Source organism: Lemur catta, chromosome 4 (genome assembly GCF_020740605.2).
Source record: "Lemur catta isolate mLemCat1 chromosome 4, mLemCat1.pri, whole genome shotgun sequence".
In the NCBI taxonomy this organism is placed as follows: Eukaryota; Metazoa; Chordata; class Mammalia; order Primates; family Lemuridae; genus Lemur; species Lemur catta.
Window position 1 is genome coordinate 75,592,527 of NC_059131.1, and position 6,000 is coordinate 75,598,526.

Here is a 6,000-nt window from a genome sequence, read left to right on the forward strand (position 1 = left end):
GTTGCTGGGGTCCTTGAGGTGGACCCCAGGGGTGACCCAGGGGCAGGGGCTGAGCCCAGGTAGGGCTGAGGGGACCGGTCAGAGACAAGGTGACATAAACACAGGTGCTGAGTCTCGCAGTTACCTTTCGGTTCACCTTCCTCTGACGACTGAATCAGACACAGAACCCACTTCCTTTGGTTCCCCCTCAAACACCGTGAGTCTGCTCGTGAGAAAGGCCTGGGGAGAGACTGAGTCACATCTAATAAAGGGTCCAGGAAGGAAAGATCTTTCCCCAGACTATCCACCGAGATGAGGACGCACGTGTGAAAGTGCTTGGCCGCCCACAGAGACCTGCAGGGGCTGTCCTACCAAGGCGGGGAGGAGGGAGTGGGGGCCATGCCCCTCCGGGCCTCCCACGCCTGCAGGCACCTGTGGTGACTCAGACCGCTTCCTGCCGTGTCACCGTCAGCCGACCTTTCCTCTGCTCTCGGTCCTGCTTTATATTTATAAACTTTCCTCCAACGCATGCTGTCTGGTTGATAGATCCAGGGCTGTGACTGGAAAATTAAGAAAGTGGAAAATTCCTCCCTGGTTTCCTTCTATGATCAGAAGCTATTCCACAGATGACAAATCCGCAAAGTCGGATTTGAGCTGCTGAGGTCGGCCTCTGGGAGCTGCAGACGCCAGTCTGAACTGCCAGAGGCCACACATCTCAAATGCAGTTACTCTGAGGTCCCTGGGAGGCAGGAACCCCTGCCCTCCCCCACCCAGAGCGCTGCCGGCTGCGCTGCATGCGCCTGGACGCCGTCCAACCCGGTCTCCAAGGCCGTGCATGGAGAGGGCGCTCTCTCCACTTGACAAGGACCTTGGAGCCCTGCCTGTTGTTGGCCAAAGTCACCTTTGCTCTGAGGTTCTATCATTAAAGATGGCAGTTGCCACTGCTCACCTGTGACACTTTGGCACAACCACCTTGAAAAAATAAGAAAACGGAAATGGAAGGCACAGGGCTATCCCACCTGATGAACTGACCTCCAAGGTGGAGATTTTCTGGTCCCCATGTGGGTTTCCTGCTCAGCCTCTATCTCCTGCCACCTCAGAAAGGGAGAGAACAGATCTGTCCTGACTAGGCTCGAGAAGAAAGACATGTATTTTCATCACTGGCTACGACTGGCTGGACTGAAGGAGCGTGACTTGCTTTGTTCTACGTCTCCTCTTTCCTATATCTATTTCCTGCTGCAGGGTGACACTGGGTTGGGATTCTAGACCCCAGCTGAGCTCAGACTTAGAGGAAAGGCAGTTGGGGTGAGAGCTGGGGCCATCACCTGGTCGTGCTGGCTCAGCTCTATGTGGAAACCTGGGCTTGGGTGGTGTATGCCCTTCCCCCATTTTTCCACAATGAAAAATTAAACTGTGAATGTTAGAAATATCAGTTAACTCATGAAATAAATTTTTTTCTCATTGGAGCAACATAAAAAACAGTTTTATATGCTTACCACCCCGTGAAAACCACAAACATTTTTTATCAGTTTAGAGAATGAAAACCTTTTCTGCTACAACCAAGTAATCAGTTTGTCAACATTCAAATATTTGTCACCTTGAATCTGCTCCCCGTGTAGTGTTGCCAACTGAAAAATTGGACAAAACTCAAATTGTGTTTCTAGTTATAGAAAAATGTGAGGATAATGTGCAGTAGTGTTTTTTTGTCACTTAGTAGATGTAGTGTTCTCAGTGTGAGTCACTGGCACCTTCTGTTTTCTTGGATTTGTGGATTTACTAGTATTTTCTCTTTAGCCTAGAGAACCCTGGAGACCAAAGCTTTATGTCCTGGTGGGTTTGTGGTCACAAACACCCTCTCTGACCCCTGACTTTTCCATATTTCTCTCCTTGTCCTTGTTGTTGTCATTAGGATTTACTTTTGCCCACCCTAACCACCACCACCAGTCTAGTTAGCACTTTTCTGGAAAATAAAAACATTATATAGGCAGGACACGGTGGCTCATGCCTATAATCCTAGCACTCTGGGAGGCCGAGGTGGGAGGATCACTCAAGGTCAGGAGTTCGAGAACAGCCCGAGCAAGAGTGAGACTCCGTCTCCACTAAAAATAGAAAGAAATGGTCTGGACAACTAAAAATATATATATAGAAAAAATTAGCCGGGCATGGTGGCGCATGCCTGTAGTCTCAGATACTTGGGAGGCTGAGGCAGGAGGATCGCTTGAGCCCAGGAGTTTGAGGTTGGTGTGAGCTAGGCTGACGCCACTCTAGCCTGGGCAACAGAGCCAGACTCTGCCTCAAAAAAAAAATAAATAAATAAATAAATAAAAAATAAAAAAGTTATATAAGGACAGAGGCTTGGGCAGAGGCTTGATGATTTTCCAATATGACATATAGTGTGGCCAGGCCACAGAGCCATGTTTTCATTCTTTCCCTCTTATATACCTAGAAGTATCTACTTTCTTCTTTTTTCCAGAGAAATGTAAATTTCATTCTCTCTCCGTCAGAGCCAACCAAGCACAAGACAGAGCCGGGGGTGCAGACCTTAAGACTCCCAGGGTATAGCTGAAGTGTGGGCGGCCACTACCAATGGCTTTCATATTTTTAAAACTGTGAAGTGCAGGAAGAAATACATTTTACTTTGAAATTCAGTATACATACACACAGACAGACACAGAATTTTTTAAAAGTTCTATTCTGTGTTATTTGTTCTATTTTGTTCTAGTCTAGTTCAATTTTTCAAAATGCTGGTCACAGTTCACCAAATTGTTTTCATGACCGACTTAGGCCTTTCCGGTGCAATCTGAAAAACAGCTTCCCAGGCTGCCGGTCACCCAGCCAATCACGATAGTTTGCTTTCTGCAATCAACATGGCTTTATCAAGAAAGAACTTTTTATTGCTCTTCTTTTAATTATCTGACTTCCAGTCAATCAGCTTTGTTTGTTGTTTTAAATGACCCCAGGGTAGTAAAGGCGAGCATAATTTCCTGCCTGTGTAAAAGGATGACATCAAGAGGAAAGGAAGGCAGCCCGGTGGGTGAAGAATCTTGAGAGAGAAAAGCGTTTCCTCCCATGGGACACAGAGGACAACAGGTTCACGCCTCGGCTGGGCAAAAACAGGGACGATTCCGGCGCCTTCCCACGGCGCCATCGCGCCCTCTAGTGGCGGCTGGGGACAGGCTCTCCCTCGCGCCGCTCACAGAGCCCTTCTCCCCCTGCCGGGCAGGAGGCGGAACGTACCTAGGCGGTGGGCGGGCACGCGCGGGTGCACGCATCAGCCTCTTGGGGGGGCTCCAACCTAGCGCCAAGAATAGCTTTCTTCATCTTCGGCTGCAGAGACGGTTGAGATAATGCTATTTCCTAAGTTTGTCACTGTGTTCCTAACTTTCGAGTTTCCAAGACTGCAGCAATCTGTGCACACACTGGAGTGGGAACCAACAGGCTCTACTTACCACAAACCCTCCAGAGAGGACTCTAGTGACAGTGATTCCAAAAAGGAGGCCTGGACGCAGACTGCCTGCGCTCCAGTCACAACGGCACCGCTTGCTGGTTGAGTCCACTAGCTAACCTGTTGATTTCTGCTCGCCTCAGGCAAGTCAAGCTCTGTGCCTCAGCTTCCTCATCTGTAAACGGGGCATCATACAGCTGCCTGCATTGTAGGGGGCCCTGTAAGTAAAGTGCTTATTGGCACCTAGTAAGACATCAATGAACATTGATTTTTACTATGTTGCAATAATAATAATTATTATTATACTATCATTTTTACCATAATTATTATTTTGTACTTATCATTATCACCTCGTTAATGATAATGGTGATAATAGCTAACACTATTCTTCTCCGCTTTACGTGTATTAATAGACTGTAAGCTCTGTGAGGCAGATGTGCTAAGAATTTTCACTTTGCGGATGAGGAAAGGGAAGCATATGTCAGATAAGGCTTTGGAACTGAAGAATGTAGGGGCAAGGTATCTGACCTCTCTGGGCCACTGTGTTTTATCTCTAGAAAACAGATGGAATACAGCTTCCTTGATAGGGTGGTGGTAAGGACTACATGAATATGTGAAATGTACTTCAAGCCCTAGATAATCACTGGGTGTTGGTTTATTTTGAATATGGTCAATCCTAGGCTACCTTATGTAACTGAGTTAATTTATACAATGGTTCTTAAGAAAAACCTGACTCTATAAAAAATATAAGCTCATAAACTTAGAGTGTGATTACATTTTTGCTTTTTAAATAAATGAATAGGTTATAGGACTCAAAAAGTAACTCAAAATTTATGCGAACGAAATAACAAATAGAAAACCACAAAACACTAGAAAATATAGAAGTGTATTATATTGGATCAGAACAAGGGGAGGGGAAGAGTGACAAATTTTACTGCATAATCATAAGTAAAATAAAAAAGCATAGAACAATCTGTAAAAATATGGGGAATAGTATGAAAGATAAAAGTTACTATCCTTGCTGACTATTAGAAAAAGGGCTACAGAATATGAACAGGACATTTACAAAATAAGGGCTAATTCACACAAACGCCTAGTGAATGAAAAAGTGTATGACATCACAAATGACACCATGTTGCCAGTTAAAGACATTTACAATGTGCCAGGCTCTGTGCCAAGCTCTTTAAATATATTGTCACATTAATACTCTCAATTATCCAATATTCTCTCCATTTTAAAAAATGAAGACATTAAGTACATACGAGATTAGATAACCCACCCAGGAGTACCACAGGTGTAAGAAATGGTCCTAGGGAAATTTATCACTGACTAGATATTTCATGATATGGTAGCATTATGGTTGAATTTTTAGGTGTAATAATTGCATTATTATGTCTCCAAGGACATTATTATGTTTTAGAGGTGGATGAAATACGATGAAGTCTGAGATTTGCTTCTAAATAAGCCAGAGCAGGGAGAGGCAAAGGGCGTGGAGAGCTGCGAAACCAGGCTGGTCATGAGTGAGCTTCATGGGGGTTTGTAGCACTGTTTTATCCACTTTTGTATATGTTGCACATTTTCTCCCAAAAAACGGTTGAAAATAAAATAAAAAGAAAATTAAAAAAAAAAAACCAACCCTCAGACACTTGAACAAGTTTGCCTGTGAAAAGAAATAATAATATTCTGAAGAGCAGGATGACACTAGGAAAAGAAGCATGTGGTTTTGTTTTGTTTTCAAAATTTAAATAGCTCCCCTCCAATTATTTGGTCATTGGAAAAAAATTCATAAAAACAAGAAATTACAAAAATATTTATTATCCTTTTGGTGTGCATATGAACATTCACACAGATTTGATCTTGCAGTGCATACCTAATTTATTTAACCTGACATTTTATATACATGCATATATATGTATATATACACACACAAACACACACATACACACATACATATATAAAATGTCATATTGGTTCTGTTTCTCTGGAAAACCCTGACTAATGCAATTTATAAATCTGGTTAAATAAATGTATATATAATGAAGAATTGTCTCATATGATTATGGAGGCTGAGAAGACCCACAGTCTGGAGACCCAGGAAAGCCAGTGACTTCAGCCGGACTCCAAAGACCTGGGAGCCTGGGGAGCTGATGCTAAAAGTCTCCCCGTCTGAAAGCAGAAGATGAGATGAGATGGCTCAGCTCAGCAGCTCAACAGTGAGTCAGGTAGAGGAAGAAAAGGAAAGTGAATTCCTTGTTCCTTTGTTTTTTGTTCTATTCAGGCCCTCAAAGGATTGGATGATGTCACCCACATTGGGGAAGCCCATCTGTTTTGCTAAATCCTTAGATTCAAATGCTAATCTCATCTGGAAACACCCTCACAGACACACCCAGAAATAATGTTTAATCTGGGCATCCCGTGGCCCAGTCAAGCTTTCACATAAAATGAACCATCACATGGATGTTTAGGTTGTTTCCAACTTGTTATTTTTGCTAACAAAGTGCATTTATCTAATGGTTTGCCTTGGATAAATTACTGGAAATAGAATAGATGTCTATCTGACGCATTCTTCCAAATTC